The sequence below is a fragment of the Pipra filicauda genome, unplaced genomic scaffold (assembly GCF_003945595.2).
Source record: "Pipra filicauda isolate LSUMZ 115617 unplaced genomic scaffold, ASM394559v2 scaffold19_size4547281_pilon, whole genome shotgun sequence".
NCBI classification, from domain to species: domain Eukaryota; kingdom Metazoa; phylum Chordata; class Aves; order Passeriformes; family Pipridae; genus Pipra; species Pipra filicauda.
Genome location: NW_024104309.1, coordinates 3,887,433 through 3,905,612, shown reverse-complemented (window position 1 = coordinate 3,905,612; position 18,180 = coordinate 3,887,433).

Sequence of the window (18,180 nt, the reverse complement as noted above, 5' to 3'; positions counted from 1 at the left end):
ATTTTCTGTGTTGCCGCCTGCTTTAGCTTCTTCCTGTCAATCAGCTTGTCCATCCTAATGTTTCTGTAGTTCTGATTGCACTGGAATAATATTCTCTCTGGATTGTTTTCCCCAAAACAGTTGCAAAGCAATGCAAATAATTAGACAATGTAATATGTCATCCTCCTGCCTTGTTCTCAGATAAAATGATATCTGCTGGCCTTGCAGATAGTCAGGAATCCTTTCAACATTCCAACAAGACAGAAAAATACTATTTTGTATCTGTAAAATTAAAGAACATCGAAAATAAAGGCCAGAGTTTAAAACAAGAATTTGAAGTGCTTAAGCTTTAAAATTCACATGAAGCTGTTCACTGAAGATGCTGCAGATCCTGGTCAGGCGTGAAATCCAGATCTTCCCAAAGTACAGATGCAGTTCAGTCATTGCAAAAATGACTCTATAAACTGTCCTTTTTTCCTCCTTTTTTTTTTTGATGTCCATTTTAGGACTTTCTGCAATGTGCTTAACTGTGATCTGAAGGAGCAGGAGCTGGGAGAAACATCCAGCTTTGGGCACTTGACATTCATTCCCGCAGTGCAAAATAGGTGTGCTTACTCTGCATTAATAAATGTCTCTGGGTTGTATTTCTTCAGTTAGGTCAATCTGTGCATCTTTCACCTGTGTTTAGAGCTCATTTTAAAAAAAAAAAAGTGGATTTAGAGATATTTTAGAACAAACTAGTTATTGCTCCTAGGATTTAAATCATAACTATGCCACAGCAACTTCCTGTGACAGTATTATGTTATCCTCACTGTTTCCCTCTCCACCACCACCCACTACTTACTACATGAAGATATCACTGCTGCTTTCAGGACCTGATAACACCTTAAATGTTACCTTTTATTCTGTTTCCAAAGATGTATTCCTGTACGTCTGCCAGTAAAACTTCTCAGCTCCACAGGAAAGTCTTTGTATTTGAAATGCTCCCTTAGAAATTTTTTTTTTTTTGGAGAACATCTGTTGTCACCCCATCAAGAATTGTTTCCTTTGTTCCTCAGGAGTATATTCAGTTATATTTGCTTGGACAGCTACATCTATTCAGTCTGCTCCCCTCTCCTCTCTGTGTTTTTGAGATTTTTTAATTTTAGATGCATTAGGTGTTCAGGCCATCTCTGCACTGTTGCTTGCTCTGCAGTTTTCAAACCTGTTTCCTCCAGAAGATGATGTTAAATACAATAAAGTTGGGTGCTCGAGCACCCAGTTGAGGAAATTCCAAAGGCAAGACTGTGCATTTCCATTGCCTCATAGGACTTTTGCTAATTGTGTGGTTGCTAATTATGTCACTAATGCATCATACAGACTTTCAGTGTCATCTCATCCCTAACTACTCTGCCATTTTCTTTATTATAAATGGTCACTATATGGCTTCTTTAAAAAATGCATAATTTAAATTCATTTAATTCATGCTCTTTAACTAGCTACCTTGTTCTGGGTTCAGCCTGCATCAGAGTCTGCCAAGAAGTGAAATATAGGAGATTATTCTGTTTGCATCTTCTGCCTGAATCCGAGGAGAAAAAATAGCTTAACTTTAGGCATATGCTTAAATGTTTTGCTAGACTGAAATTTGATCAATGCTCTTCCCACTTTCTTCCTCTCAATCCATCTGTGTTACCCAGAGAACCTTTCTAATCTCTGGGAATTATAGAAGAAAATCACACTCTGTAGGGAAACCTCAGCACTGACAGAGTGAATGGCTAATGGTATTTGATACAGCTCTCTGATGCCCCACGTCCCAACTTTTTTTCACCTCAAAGCTGCTTTTTGTTGCCTTTTGTTCATAAATCTATCTGTCCATGTAGCAGCTCCCTCTGGACATCCTGCCCCAATTTTTCAAGTACTTCTAGGAGGAGTTGGACTCTTCAGAGCTGTATCAACCATGTAGAAATGTCACGGCATCAGATCAGGGAATCTGATAAATCCGAAGCAAAGACCCGTCGGGGAGCAGTAGATGTCAGTAAGAGGAGGTTGTAGGCTCCAGTTGCTGCAGAAAGAATCTGAAACTCAAGCCCGCGTTGTCTCTCTGCCTTCTGCTTCCTGAAGGTGGAGCCAAACCCCCTATCAGATCCCCAGATCTTCCCAAGTTGTTCTTTATCACACAGCAAAGACTTAGCACGCCGGTATTTTTCCTTGCACCACAGAGAAAACTGGAAAGTGGCTGCGAGGATTCTGTCTGGCCAAGATGCACTGTGCTAACTCTAGGTCTAAGACTGCAGCAAAGGAAAAGAAATCCAAGGATAAAAGGACAATCAGAATGCTGTTTGCACCATGTGTGATGGAGATTTAGTTCCATAAACTCCAAACAAAATAAAACATTTTAAAAATACTACTTGTCTCAAATACAAACTCCTTGCTTTTCCCAGGATTCTGATTCTAACTCTTTGTGCTTCATTAAAATCTCGAACATCCACGTGCTCCAATAACTCTCCATGATCCATCTGAATGGCTGCTTTCAGGACTGCAGTACTCTCTGAGCAGCATATTCCTCGGGCTCTGCAGATGCATATGACACAGCAGAATTTTAGGCAGTATAAGAATTATAAAGCCTCAGTTTCCATTACCGTAATTGCTATATAAATCCTACCTTAGAACAGGTCTATTTAACCTTGGTTTGGGCTGAGACTTGGTCCAAGTCTGATAAGTTGAACACCAAATTATTTTTCTTTTTTTTCTCCTTTTCTCTGCAGTATCATAACTTAGTGGGCAGTGGGGTGAGGAGGGAGATAGGATCCAGTGCATCCTCTGCCTCTGCCAGGGGGTGACTGCAATCAGGCAAAATACCTGTCCCCAGCCAACAGCAGGACGAAATGAGCTGTGCATTTTGTTCCATGTGAAAAGCACCGTTTCTCCCCTTGGAACCTGTGGCTGCTCCTTGTACACAGCTGCACTCGGAGCAGGTGTGTGAGACGGCTTGGAGGCAGACAGTCCACAGAGCACGGCAAGGAGGGCTGGGGTAAACCTTCACAGCCCTTTGGAGGGCTGGAGCAGGAATTCCCATTTTTCATGTAACTTGCACCAGCTCGGTGAAAATGAAGGTGATGGGTGCCCTGGTGCTTCCCCCTTGGGGTGCTGAGGTGCCTTGAGCTGCTGCCAGTTACCTTTCAGGTTAAAGCATTCAAAAATTGTGATAGGAGAAGGAGTACTGGGTTCAAAGTGAAAGAGGGGAAATTTAGGTTAGATACATACAAGAAATTCTTGACTGGGAGGGTGGTGAGGCCTTGCACAGGTTGCCTAGAAAAGCTGTGGCTGCCTTATCTCTGGAAGTGTTCCAGGCCAGGTTGGATGGGTCTTGGAGCAACCTGGTCTAGTGGAAGGTGTCCCTGCCCGTGGCAGGAGGTTGGATCGAGACAGTCTTTAAGGTCCCTTCCAACACAAACCACTCTGTGATTCCATAATTCTAAAACTGAAAAAGAAGTTGGTGGCACTATATGCAGAGGTTGGTGATATCCTGCTCCACCACTGGAGCATGCCAGACTCCCAGCTGCCGGGGAGCAGCTTTGATATGGATAGCCATGACTTGCTCCAAAGGAACTCTTTTCCATGCCATGAACCTGTTTTGCAGTGGGTGCTTTGCCCGTGATTCAGTAAAGCCGTAGGAATGAATTTATTAATGTATTCTGTTTCCTTTACACAAAGTCTTCTTCAAAGTTTCTTGGATTTACCATGGGGAAAACATGGCAAGAACATGTAAGAGGAGATCGCTGAGAACTGAAGAACAGAGTGTTCACCTTGAGCCAGATGGGACTGCCCACCATATGGATTGTGTTGGCTAAGGCAGAAACCTGGGGAATGCAGAGGTGGGGGGTAATTTTTAGGGCTTTCATTCCAGGGTCCATTGATTATAACCCTATTAAGAGGCTGATGCATGCGACTTTTAAGTTATTTTGTTAACTAAGTGTAGGCAATGGATGTGTCATGCTAACAACCATAATTGCTGGTGTGTCTAACACAGTATGTAAGTACAGTAGAGTGAATTTAAAAGGTTGTGGTAATCTAAGAATGTTAAAAGGGAAATGTGTGCCTGAGGGGCGTGAGGGTTGGGGAGAAAAACGACTTACTTGACATTCACTGTCTTCCTCCCTGCTCCTTTGCTAAAGTAGGAACAGAATCGGAACAAAAAAATGTTTGTTTTACAGCTGTACCAAGTTACGGCGTGGACTCGTGCTCCCCCCTCCTCTCCCACTTGCATCAAGTACATCCTGTACTTTTGGCAACATGTTGACTGGATATTTAAAAGCTGTGAACTGTTCTGAAAGTTTCACATACTGGGTTATGGGCCATGTGTGTTTGATCAAAATTCAATTACTGCACTGTACCATGCTTGGAAACCTATCATCCCAAGTTATGAAGTATGACGAAATAGGCTAATCTAATTGGTTCAGTATGGGAGCAGTATCAACCAAGCTTGTTATGATAAATAGCTTCCTGTGTTAAAGGTTCTCTAGAGCTTAAGTATCTTGGCTCACCTCCCTCAACAAAATAAGAATAGTGTTCCCTGGGAACAGTTACATCACTGTCCCTCTCCTACATTCACAATTAAAGGTTTGTGGATTTTTTTTCATCTTGCTGTTCCTTGAATAGATAAACCATGGCTATCTACCCCATTCCCCATTCCATCTTCTCTCACTTTCCTCAGGTTGGGTCGTGTCGTGCTAACCCTGAGTCTGCCTGTTCCACCACACGGCTTGAACACACTGGAAGTGTTCAAGGCCAGGTTGGATTGGGCTTGGAACAACCTGGTCTAGTGGAAGGTGTTGGAATGAGATGATGTTTAAGGTCCCTTTCCACCCAAACCATTGTGGGATTCTATAATTCTAAGGCAAGCTTCACCAGGATGCCAAAACCCACCCTGGGCCAAGGCTGGGGTTTGTGTGCTGCTGTATCAGTACATGTGATGTGTCTGTTTGGATTTGGATTTTTGATGTTAAGTTAAAAGTGGAAGCACTTTTAATATTTCTGAGCATCTAATAAAAGAACTTTTGTACAGTGAGTTCCGCATCTATGGATTATCTTCTTGAAACTGAAATTTTAGGTCATCAGTAGGCAAATCCAGTGTGCAAGTGCTGGATTATGGCTAGGGAAGGACTATGTACTAAGCCTGGATTTGTAGTCACTAAATTTGGCACTAAGTCAGTGAGCTGTCTCCCATGAGATGATACTGGCTTCATGATTTTATCTGGTCCATCTTTGGCAAGAAGTACTTAGCTCGGATTTTGATGTCACAGTAATAGACAGTGTCAAGGAGGAAAAAAAAAAACACATGGAAAAGTGGCTCCTTATGCTCTGGCGATTCAATTTTTTCCTTTCTTGAACCCCCCCACCACGTGCCTCCTAACTCAAATATCACCTTCAGGCAAAATAATTGTGTGATGATCATTTTACAACACAGAACTTTGGCCTGATATTGCAAGGGCCTGTAGCTTTAGTAAGTGTTTTCCCAAGAATAAAGTTATTCACTTACTTAAGGATTGGTAGAATGAGTCCTTATGTAAGTAAGTCTTCGAATTAGCCCCAAGACTGCCTAATACCTGGATTAAGCCTGTATGGTGATTAATGCCTATTTACTATATCTGTTATCCCACAGCATTTTGCTCTTCAGCCTTGATTAAGCCCTTTGCTTTACCATTTAAAATGTCCTGCTTAACCTTCTGCTTACAAACGTACACAGTGCTGAGGTCTGCACTTTTGACTAGCAGAAGTTCTACCATAAATAATAGCATTTAATTTTAAAGTGCAACAGCTACAGTCACCACTTGATTAAATGACAAAGAACAGCAACAGCAAACTGGGAAACATAGAGTTTTTCACAGCCAATGTCTACGTCCATGTAAGAGGAAAAAAATACACTTTCCTGCTGCTGATTAGCACTTTCTTTGCAGGCCTTTATTTTACATGTTTATAGAAAATTATTGCCGAAAGAGCCTAAACAGTGACTCTCTGCGATTTCCCCAAATATGTTTTGAAGGAGATAAACTAGATTAATCTCTCTTTATAAAGTTCCCACAAGAAAGCTCACAGACACAGTAGCTTTACCTTCAAAAATAGAATGTGACTGTAGGCACTTATGCTAATCTCTTTTTTGGCAAATCAGCTTTTTTGTATTGAATCTTGCTTGATTGAATAGCACTGGAGCTGCCAGAGTAAATGCTATTATCAATGTACAGTAATTAAGGAAATAGTCCTTGTCACTCCAACAGTGTCCAGGCAGTGCCTTCTGTAATAAAGTTAAATGATAAAGAAACCTCTTCAAGGTGTAGATATTGGACCAGAGGAGCTCTTGACATGCAGGGAAATAACACAGTTTGGAATTGCAGGTGGTGGGGAAAGTATAAATGCCCATGGAATTCATGCTAAATGCATGTTTGATGCTAAATGCCTAAATAGATTCTCAGCACTAAAACACATAATTGTTTAATTTGTCGTGTAATTTCCTGACTCAGGGCAGTTGAGCATCTCCCAGTCTCCACCCCTAAAAAATGTGTGTAAAGGAGAGGAGAGGGGGGAGACCCTTCCATCATTCAGCAACTTCAAAGATCTTTTCCCCCTTCAGGCAGGAGCCTGCACGAATGATAAACCTTGCTTTAAGATCAGCAGAGCCCGGCTCTGCCAAATCCATTTGGGAAGAGAATTTCAGTAAAAAGGACTTGTCATTCCTTCCCCCGCCCTCCTGTTTCACTTGAAACTTTACAGCCTGGAAGTCCTTCGGTGGATCGGGATTGTTCCTGCAGCACTCAAACGGGGAGATTCCCCAAGGAGAGAGAAAGAGAAAAACCTTTGGACGTCTTCTGCATTAAAACCATATCACAGGCACCAAGGAATGTAAAATATAGTAAAGCAGGGTAATTCTCAGGTTCCACAAATGATGTTTAATAAGCAGAGAATGCTAGTGGGTGCTGCTGGAGGTTTCTCGGTGCTGCTCAACCCGTTGCAGTGCTCTGGCCTACGACATGCTGAGCTCTGCACTTGAGAGCAAAGAGCTTTTGTCCAACCAAGGTACGTGCAGGAGAGATGTTGTTTAATGCGTAATAAATAACAAGGGGAGGTATTTAATCAAGCGTGCCGGGAAATACTGCTCTAGTCCAGACACACACATTTCAAAAGGTACAGCTTGGAGCGAAGGCTCGAAGGGATGTAAAGGGACAGTGTGAGGCTGCTAAATTTCATCCCACTACTCATAAGACACACACGGAATTCCAGTCCCCGTGCTGCTGTTCCCCAGCAGTCTGTGTCTTATCTAAACTCTGTATAATAATTTTCATATTTCATAAATCTGGCAGTTTTGCTCAGGCGTATATTATCGAGGGTTTTAACATTCCCTGCATCGCTCCGCTCTAACGCATTGACATTCTGAAGGCTGGGCATCGTAACCTCGCCATTAAATCTTTGACACAATGAAGTGTCTTCTAAATAAATTCAGAGGGATCGATCCAATGAACTTCAGGCTGCACCTTTTCAATTATTTTTTAAAGATGGAAGTGTTTTGTGCATATTGAGCTCTGGATTTGTGGGGCTGGGGGGGGGGGGAGCCACGTCTCGGGCATGGACCTGAGCTCTGCTCGAGCAGGAGCTTATGGAAACACTTGGAGGGGAGCGAGCACATGAGCTGTTCCCATGCTTCCAGCATGACTCTGAACTTCTGGACCTGGGCCTCTTTTCTGTTGTATGTAAAACATTAATGCTCTACATATTGTTCCAAAATATTTGGTTTTTTGCATTCTCATAGCTTGACCTTCAGAACCATCAGCTTGAATCCAAGCAGAAGCACTTTGGTGAGAATTAAAGAAAAAATGATAGCCCAGGCAGCAGGTTTTTAATTGAGGCATGCCAAATACCAAAGGCAGATGCTTTTTCATTCTGTAGCTCCTGGATACGCCATCTACTTTTCGGTTTCAAGGACAAAGGAAACACTTACCCAATTAGATGAGGCATGAGATTGTGACATACGGGCTCTTTCGTTAAATAAAAAAATTGTTAGAAAAAGATATTTGACCTTAAGTCAATAAGTGCTATTAAAATAATGAACACTCCATAAATCCAGCCATACACACAGCCCACGTTGGGAGCTGGGCTGTTTCTCTCACAGAGAAGGCTGTGAGACTGCACGGGACAAAGCCCCACACAACTCCCTTGGCCAAATGGCATTCTGAAGGCCTTACTTTTCAAACAGGATAGACAGAGGTGTAAGCCAATTACACTGTGAGGCTGACTTCTGCTATGTCCTCCCTCTGACATCTCTATCGAGTCAACCCGGATGATACCAAACATGATCTGGTTGTTAGAACAGCTGGATTTCCCCCACACACTCAGCAGAGCTGAAGGAATCTCTTGCTCCTCTTACCAGACTCATAGGAGCTGATTTTTTAATGGGAACGTGGTTTGCCCAATGTAACGTGGCTTTCGTCTGCTGAAGACAGGAGATGGTTAATGCTTTCTACACTCACATCTGAATCTGAAGCATCCTAGAGGCCCACTTGAACTGCTTCACGAGGAGCATCACACACCTTTGTCAGAGGTGGGATGCATCGGGATTTGTCTTGTTTCTGTATCTGGAGATGGGGGCAATAGTTAAACTTCAGAATAATTACAGCTCTGCTGTCTCCTGCCTCAGAGCTGGGATGTGTGTGCTTTATCCTCTACCAGGCAGCAGGAAGTGTTGACTGATAATTGTGGTGAGTTTGTGATCCTCCAGAAGAGTGAAGAACCTCCTCCATCCTCTGTCCATTGTTCCTACTGTTGGCTTTGCCGAAAGTATTGAAATCAGAATTGTACCATCACTGCACAGAGGACTGGAGTCTCAGGTGCCGGGAATTAACGTTGCCTGTTTAATTACATCAGTGTGCAGTCGGAGCTGCTAGATGTCCTTTTTCATAGTGTTGCAATTGCAATCTCTCATCAAACTGGGTGGGGGGCTGAGTGATACTGGAACAAATGGGAGTGACTGGAAAAATTGCTCTTGTTCTCCCAGACAGGCCCAGCTGCCATTTTGATTTCTCTCCACCTTGGTGGCTGTCCCTGGCCCTCTGCAGCATCACTCCTGCTCACATTACTGCAGAGCCATTAGTTATATGTGACACCTAAAGGGGCCCCAAACAGTGTTCCCGGTGACAATTCAGGATGCCTGAACCCCTGGTGACTCTGGGCCTTGAACTGTTCCTGGTCCCAGCTGCAGTGCAGATCAGGCTGGAAGCTGCATCTGTGCCTGTTGGCGAGGTCCCAGCCAAGGGCAGTCACAGCACCACCGCAGCAAGAGCATTGATGCCAATCCCCACCAGTGGGAACCCCACAGAGAAAAAGAAAAGAGGAACAGCAGGAGGGAGTATTCATGGAGCTCTTGGAGATCGCAGAATCCTGGAATGGTTTGGGTTGGGAGGGACCTTAAAGACCATCCAGTTGCAACCCTCCTGCCATGGGCAGGGACACCTTCCACTAGACCAGGTTGCTCCAAGCCCAATCCAACCTGGCCTTGAACACTTCCAGGGATGGGGCAGCCACAGCTTCTCTGGGCAACCTGTGCCAGGGCCTCACCACCTTCACAGGGAAGAATTCTACCCTCTCCCAGCCCAAAGCCGTTGCTGCAGATGAAGCGATGATGCTTCTCATCTCATCTGCAGGAGCAGCAGTGTGTCGCACTATATCTCTGGTCCACTACATCCCAGTGTCTGCAGCAACATGCAGGAACAACCTGTTCCTCCTGCCACCCATAGAGCTGGCTGCACCCAAAACACTGCTGAGCCTCCCTGGACCCCTCTCCCCTGGACCAGGAGCTGAGATCAATGACATGGCTTAACTTCAGGCTCTGATGCCTTGGGCCAGCTCAGCACTGTCACCACTGAGCCAAAACCTCATGTAATCACATTACTGTTGCTGCCATTGCTTTTAGGAGAGTCTGTACAGAGTTCTTTACTTCTGCAGTTTGCAGAACCCATAAAAACAATATAGAATACAGGGAGGTGAGGAAGAAACACCATGTATTTCCATCATATGGATATTTCTGGCCCAATTTACATCGTGACCATGTCCTTGATGATGAGGAGCAATAAATACCCTCTGTCAGGATCATATTGCGATGGATGGGAGAGAAACCAGTGACTCGAAGGGTGTCACATTCTGGAAACCTGACCTGGGAAGAAGGATCCACAATTAACAAGATGGGTAAGGGAGTCTCGATTATCATAAAAAAAAGCGCGTGCCAAACAGTTTTAAAGTATCCCACGCATTATTGATGAATTTTCTGTTGATGAAAGAATTCAAAGGGGTGATATTTGCATTCTGGACAGAGAGGGAGCAGATCTATAGTGCAGCTCTCAATAAATACATTGCTGCAGTAAACTTCTTTAGCACTTTGCAATTCACATCCGATCTCTGCTGACCTTTTTTTTTCTCCTAATTAAACCTTTAGCTTGCAAATGAGCCATTTCCTACATCAAACTGGGAGATGGCAAAGGAGGAAATTCTACCCGCGATTTATAGGAGCTGCTGGTGACCTAACTGTCTATCACAACCTGTTCTAATTGATTTCTCTTTGAATTAAATTTGTCCAATTACTTACTCCTAGGTGAACAAAGATGAGACTATCCTTAAAAGCTGTTGTGCCAGTGGCAGCAAGCAAAGCTGGGTGTATGCAGTGGATGAAAGAGAACAACCCATTTTGTGCACGTAAGAAGATGAAGGCCAAGTGCCTCTAGCACCCAAAGCCTCTTGTTGCTTCAACCAGGTGTTTTCCCAGAGCAATGTTTGTTTGAAGAGACTGGTTTTGGTAACTTAGACTGTGTCCCTGCCCTTGGCAAGGGTTGGAACAAGATGACCTTCAAGGTCCCTTCCAACCCAAAGCATTCCAGGATTCTATGATTCTATGTTGCTATTCACCTGCACCCACCAGCAATGGGAGCAGTGGCCAAGCAACTGCTGCTCTCCCAACCTTCCTTTGGATAGACAACAAAAAACTATCCTAAACACTTTCCAACATGGTGTAGAAATATTATTTAGAAACAAAAAAACCTTCCCCAAACCCCAACTGTGGGATTGTAAAGGTGGGGGAATCACAGCCCAGTGACATGAGGGAAGAATCCCAGCTGAGAAAATTCTGGGAAAATGCTACAAATGTCTTTTCCTTCATCCATGTGAGTTGTGGGAAGGCTTCAGAGTGGGGTCCTGAGGGAAGAAGGGACTCTTAGAAAGATTTACATGTGGGATCTTTGTTTTGTCCTTCCTGTCCTTAATATGGAAAATCAACCCATTTCCCTGCATGGAGAAATGGGGGCTGGTTGGCAGCCATGGGGATGGTGTGTGGGGAGCTGTGGTGGGTTCATGTTTTTTTGTTAAGATGCATGTTTCCTAAATAAATAAACACTGTATTCCCCGTGAGGGTGTTTCTCAAGCCACAAACCTCCCCTTTGGGGTCCCCTTGGCTTCCCTGGATGGGCTGAGGGGGTGCCCATGGCCCCCTGACCAAGCCCCCAGTGTTCCACAAGCTGTATCCCTGTTGCTCCATGCACAAGTCCCATCAGCAGCCACCTCAGTTCAGGGGGTTAAAATTTATTAACTGAAAATCAATCAGAATAAAAAGAGTCCTGTGTGCTGCAGGACACAACACACCCCCTGACAGCCATCACTGCACTGCAGAAGGAGCCACAGCACCCGCTCGTGGCTGCGTGGCACCAGCCAGCTCAGAGCTCGTGGAATATTAAAGCTTTGGAGGCAAAATGGTCAGTGACACATAGCTGGACCCGGAGCAAGCAAACAGTGTCATTCCTCACATGGCTGTCCCACTGCTGGGGTTGCCAAGCTCTGCAGATGCACTGAACCCTGCACAGGGATGGCAGCAGAGAGGAAAGTTGTGGAGACGCCGGCGGCCACATGAATGAACTTGGGAGATGAATACTCCTCTCCTTCCATCAACACCTTTCAAGCAGACTGGGAAGAAAGGAAAAGGAAAAAAGAATCTAAGAAAAGGACAAAATTATGGGAAGGGGATGAATCAGGGTACTTTTGTGTGGGCACACAAGAGGCCTTGGTCACCCCAGGAGCCACCAGGGCAGTGTGTGCTTGGAAATTAAAAGCATTCTTGGAGCAGGGGAAAAAAGAAAAATCTGTGTAAAGTGATTTAGTTCTGGCCAATGAACTGGGTAAAAACTTTATTTGCTAGAAAAGTGATTTAATGTGTAACATGGGTAACTTAAGTTCATAAGGGCTGGGGTGTGCTGGCATCATCAGGGAAGGCAGAGGTCGGTTACCTGTTGGCATCAGGAACTAATGAGATGCCTAGGGAGGTCTTAGCCCAGATTCCCTCGTGGTGTGGAGGGAGATGCTCCCAAAGCGAGGCTGTGGGCAAGGCACGGTGCTCATAGGGGGATGTGCCCCCCCTGCACCCCACTGGGTTTATCTTATAACTGGTGATTTCTGACAATTTATAATCTATAGGGAGACCTTAGAGCCCCTCCCAGTGCCCAAAGGGGTTCCAAGAGAGCTGAAGAGGGACTTTGGACAAGGGTCTGGAGTGACAGGACAAGGGACAATAGCTTCCCACTGCCAGAGGGCAGGGTTAGATGGGATATTGGGAAGGAATCCTTCCCTGTGAGGGTGGTAAGGTCCTGGCACAGGTTGGCCAGGGAAGCTATGGCTGCCCCATCCCTGGAAGTGTTGAAGGCTAGATTGGATGGGGCTTGGAGCAACCTGGTCTAGTGGAAGGTATCCCTGCCCATGGCAGGGGGTGGAATGAGATGATCTTCAAGGTCCCTTCCAACCCAAACCAGTGTGTGATTCTATGATTTCCAACTATGGAAGTTCCCCTGGGCTGTGGCCGTGAGCCACACCTCTGCTCAGACAGCAAATCTCAAAAAGGGTAGTGTTTTTACTCAGATCATCACTCATCCTGGGTGAAGCAGATCCCTAGCAATTACTCTGCCAGAGGAAAGATCCTGGTAACTAATTCTGCTTGTGAATGGGAGGATCTCAAGGCACCCTGAGGCACTAACGAGGCTGCCAGACCCTCTCAAGCCCTTCTGGGTGGCATTTTAACGTGGCTGACATTTTCCACGCTCCCTCCTTGGTCTTCTGGCTGTGATATAAATTTTCTTGGAGTTCTGCTCTGTTATTTGCATGCATCTACATGCTGTTTGTTTTTACACAGTGACTTACATAACTCATTTTAATACGTACCAAGGTGGCAGGGTTGGGCTGGAGGGATGTTGGTGGGATGCAGCAGCTCAGCTGCAAGGAATCCATCATTTCTCTATTTTGGGAGAGGCAATGGGGGCAATGGCATCCCCTCCCCTCACTGTCCTCCTAAAGCCCTCCGTGCTGGTGGAAATAGTGTCAGGCAATTTCCATTGGTTGCCAAAACCATGGATGAACTCTTCTTAACCGTCAATTTTAATAAAATATTAATTTTTAAATTTAATTTGTCTCCTCTGTTCTCTTCCCTGTTTGCTCCTTGTGAGATAATGATTCCTGTTAGCAGAAACACAGCGATGCTCCAGGACCCCCCAGCTGTGAGAAGGGTGGGGGGGTTCCCTCAGGTCACACAGTTCCATATATGTGGGAATATGTATTTTCTTCTGCAATTTGTCCATTGCAGAGCCATCAGGATGTGCTGCAGAGTTACTGAATCTGCCTCTTCTTCACTTAATATTAAATATTAGCAATTAAATATTAATAAATATGTGAAATGGAGTTTGGTCTGATTTGGGAAAGTCATAGAATCATAGAATGGTTTGGGTGGAAAGGGACCTCAATGCTCATCCAGTTCCAACCCCCTGCCATGGGCAGGGACACCTTCCCCCAGACCAGGTTGCTTCAAGTCCCGTCCAACCTGGCCTTGAACACTTCCAGGGATGGGGCAACCACAGCTTCTCTGGCCAACCTGTGCCAGGGCCTCATCACCCTCATAGGGAAGAATTTCTTTCTAATACCTAAACCTACCCTCTGTCAGTTTAAAGCCGTTCCCCCTTGCCCAGTCACTGCAGGCCCTTGTGATATTCTCCAGTCTGGATGTTTCTGGCAACTCCACCATACCTGTGCTCCTGGCTGGTGGAGCAGCCCCAACCCAGCCCTTCCCCAGCCCCTGAGAGTTCACCTTTTGCAGGTAGTTCACCCTTTCAGAGCAGCCCAAGGGCTATCCCTGATCCTCCTTAGCCAAAAAATAATAATAAGCCCCATGCTACTATATTTTGGCAGGGTCTTGGCCCCAGTGCCTCAAGCAATGGCTGGAGAGAGGAGCTGGCCCCATGCCTGGTCCTGCTGCAGACACTCTGAGTGCTGCGTGTCCTTCATCTGGCCTATTTCAGCTGTAATTGCAACAGCCTGAACCACCACACGGCTTTCTGTGCTGATATTTCATGACATTTTATGTACATAATCTGCATATGTTATTTTTAGCAAACTTTCTCCCTGGGACAGCGTCATGTGCACCACATCTTGTTCCCATGAACATGTGCTGCAGTTGAGAGAGGTTTGCTTATTTTTCTGATTTTTAAAATTTTTTTCTCAGTCAAGACCAGGTTTTGAATTGCAGAAGCAACACACAACCCCCACCATATTTTTCTTTCTTTTCACAAGGCTGTTTAAAAGAGGGATAAAAAAACCCAAAAGCAAAGGCAAGCAAGGTGGTCCAGCTCCTGTTTCCAGGCATTTCCTTGCTTGAGATGCTCTGGGGTGAGTTAGCATCACCCTCCAAAAGAAATAGCATCCTTCTTGGGTGGAAATAGCATTGTTCTTGGTGGAAATAGCATCATTCCTGTGGAAATATCATCGTTCTTCGTGGAAACAGAATTGTTCTTGGTGGTAATGCATCATTCTTGGTGGTAAAAACATCATTCTTGGAGGAAATAACATCGTTCTTGGGTATTTTGGGAACAAGACAATTCCTTGGTCTTTGCTGGGAATGGTTTACTGTGGCTCGTGGAGCTGCTGGCATGTGTGGGGCTGCAGTGAACATTGTCCTTTTGGGTGTTTTTTAGGAACTGTGTCTCCAAACTCCATGCATGTGGGAGATGCCCTTCTTGCCTGGAGACTCTCAGTCCCTTGGCAGGGAAAATCCTGAACTTTGAAACTTAGGTCTGCTTTAACTGTTTGGTGGAGAAGATGTTCCCTAAGAAAATGGTGTTTTACTAAATTCAAAGCAATTGTGGAAATCTGCTGGTTGGAACGTGAATGCTGGCCTTGGGAGGACACTTTCCCATGTGGTCTGTACAGGAAGGAGGTGGTCCATGCAAGGAGGGTGGTGTCCGTGCAGGGAGGATGGGGTGGTCCATGCAGGGAAGATAGCATCAGAGAATGGTGCCAGACTCTTTCCAGGGGTGCCCAGTGACAGGATGAGGAGCAATGGCCATAAACTAAAACACAAGAAGTTTCACCTCAACATGAGGAAGAACTTCTTTATGTGGAGGGTGGCAGAGCACTGGAGCACTCTGCCCCCGGGGAGGGCATGGAGTCTCCCCCTCTGGAGACATTCCAAACCCACATGGACACATTCCTCTGTCACCTGCTGAATTAGGGGGATTGGAATGGAGGATTTCCAGAGGTCCCTTCCAACCCAAATAGTTCTGTGGAACTGTGAAACCCCCTGCCCTAGCACCAGGACCTGTGCCATCAGACAGGGAGAGTTTGTAAAACATAGGAGAAGAATTTGTTTAACTTTGGGTCCCACTTGGCCACCTTCCCAACAGTCCTGTGCCTGGTGCCCCAGAGCAGGAGGAGCAACACGACCTACAAATCCATCCTGGCTCCTCTGCTCCTGCACGTGCCGGCTGTCTCTGATGGGACCCCTGAACCCAGGGATACAGCAGGGACATGTGGTGACACATGGCAAAGCACAACCTTGAAAAGCACCCGCTGCAAGCAGTGTTGGGCAGTGGCATGAGCTCCTCACAACACAGCTGGATCCTGGTTAAAAGCTCTTCCCGAGCGCTTGGAGCAACGAAACCTCTTTTTTTCTGAGTGCTCGTTGTGTCCTAATGAAGGAATAAAATAAACATTTGGTAACAAATCCAGCATATGGTTATTGTTTGCTGCAAGGACAGGGGAAAACATGACTCCATAGCTGGGCGAAAAGGCTGCAGCTGCGCTATCGCATTACCGCACTTTATTTAATAAACCCTCGTCCTGCCAGCCTTAACGAAATTTCTCCTTCCCCTCCAGCCCTCAGAGGTGGTTTTGGTGCCTTCTGCCGCGATGGCCACGGCAGGGTCGCATGTGCCCTTCGTTAGCCGAGGAATCTGCTTTCAATCCTGGCCCTTCAGATTGTATTTTCACAGTGATTCATTAGTCAGCGAATGCTGACAAGCTGCTGTAAGTGTGCCATCTCCCGCATTGTTTATATGCAAGTGCAGCGCCCAAAATGATTTATTTAGGTTTTAATTAAAATTTGTGGATAGACCAGTGAGTTTTAGCAGTGCCGGTTCTAATTTGCGGTTGCAAAGGAAAAAAAATAAAATAAAAAAAATCAATAGGCTTGTAGCATTTATATTTTTAGAGTTACCTCTGGTGGTGGTGACCTGCTGGTCACTGGCCCCAGCCATGCCACCTACAGTCGGCAGAGATGTAACACCTTTGGTTCCCACATCAAGGAACACACCTGGAATTCCTCTAGCAGGTAAATTGGTGTCCCATGAGTGATGTCCTGATGACCCCAACACTGGACTGAGCCCTGAGCAGATGCAGAACTGCAAAAATTTAAGGGCATATCACAGAATCACAGACTGGTTTGGGTTGGAAGGGACCTTGAAGATCATCTCCACCCCTTGCCATGGACAGGGATACCTTCCACCATCCCAGATTGCTCCAAGCCCTGTTCAACTGGCCTTCAACACTCCCAGGGATGAAGCAGCCACAGCTTCTCTGGGCAACCTGTGCCAGGGCCTCACCACTCTCACAGCCAAGAATTTCTCCCCAATATCCCATCTAACCCTGCCCTCTGGCAGTGGGAAGCCATTCCCCCTTGCCCTGTCTTGTCCCTCTTCGGCTCTCTTGGAACCCCTTTAGGCACTGGAAGGGACTCTAAGGTCTCCCCAGAGCCTTCTCTTCTCCAGGCTGAACACTCCCACCCCTTCCATTCTGGCTCCAGAGCAGAGGGGCTCCAACCCTCAGAGCATCTCCATGGCCTCCTCTGGACTCACTCCAGCAGGTCCACGTCCTTCTTATATTTAATTATACTCTCATTTAATTAATATCCTTCATATATTTAATTGCCTCTGCAGGATCACAGCAGCACCCAGGAGGAAGATGGGTAACATGGGGAGGTGGCTGAGCCCTGAGGTCCCATGAGGAGGATGAGTGACTTGTTGCTTGAAAGAAGAAGTTATGATTTAAAAATACTTTGGAGGGTGTGGGTCACCTTCTCCAAAATAATCTTTGTGCTTTCCCCACTGCTAGCACCTCTCATTTCCCCATTTATGTTTCTGGTAACTTTTCATGACTCCAAAAGAACAACCGGGAGTGGAAGGACAAAGAGTTTCTGGTGGGTGAGCTGGTGAAGCTTCAGGGGTATCTCTGCCCTCCTCACCCTGTGAGACCCCCTGAACCACCTCCCTGGGTGAGGGATGATGTGTTGCTCTTGCTGGATGGAGATTTTCTTGCCGCTCATGGTATCAAGATGAGTATTTATAAGTTGTCATAAAGCCCTAAGAGACTAAACTTGTGTTCCCCCTCCCCCAAATTATGAAAGTTAGAAACCTTTCTTGGCCTAAAACCTCAGAGAAGTCTCAGAGAAGTCCCTGCTGTACCTGATGTAAATATGTATTAATTAAAGCACTTTGGAAATGCAGAGTATTGACCTAACAGGCCGTAATGGCTCTTCTTGAGCAATTACAATCTATCATCCAGCTCCAGACTTCGGGAGGGATTTTTTCGGAGGCGCGTTATTGACCTGATGGCCCCGGGCGGTTTCCTCCCTCACACAGACCCTTCCTGCCCCAGGGCTTGCATCCTTCCCGGGGAAATCGTTAGAGAGGGAGGCCCTAAATCCCTTAAAATTAATAAATAGGATGTATTCCATCCTGCCCTCTCCCTGCCATGCGCCTCCTCTCCAACTCTCCATCACTGAGGGCACTTTTGAGACTTCCAACCCACCTGCAGACCCCAGGAAAGACCCAGAGAAAAATATTTATATATAAAAGAAAACCTTTGTGCTTTGCAGTGGTGGAAACC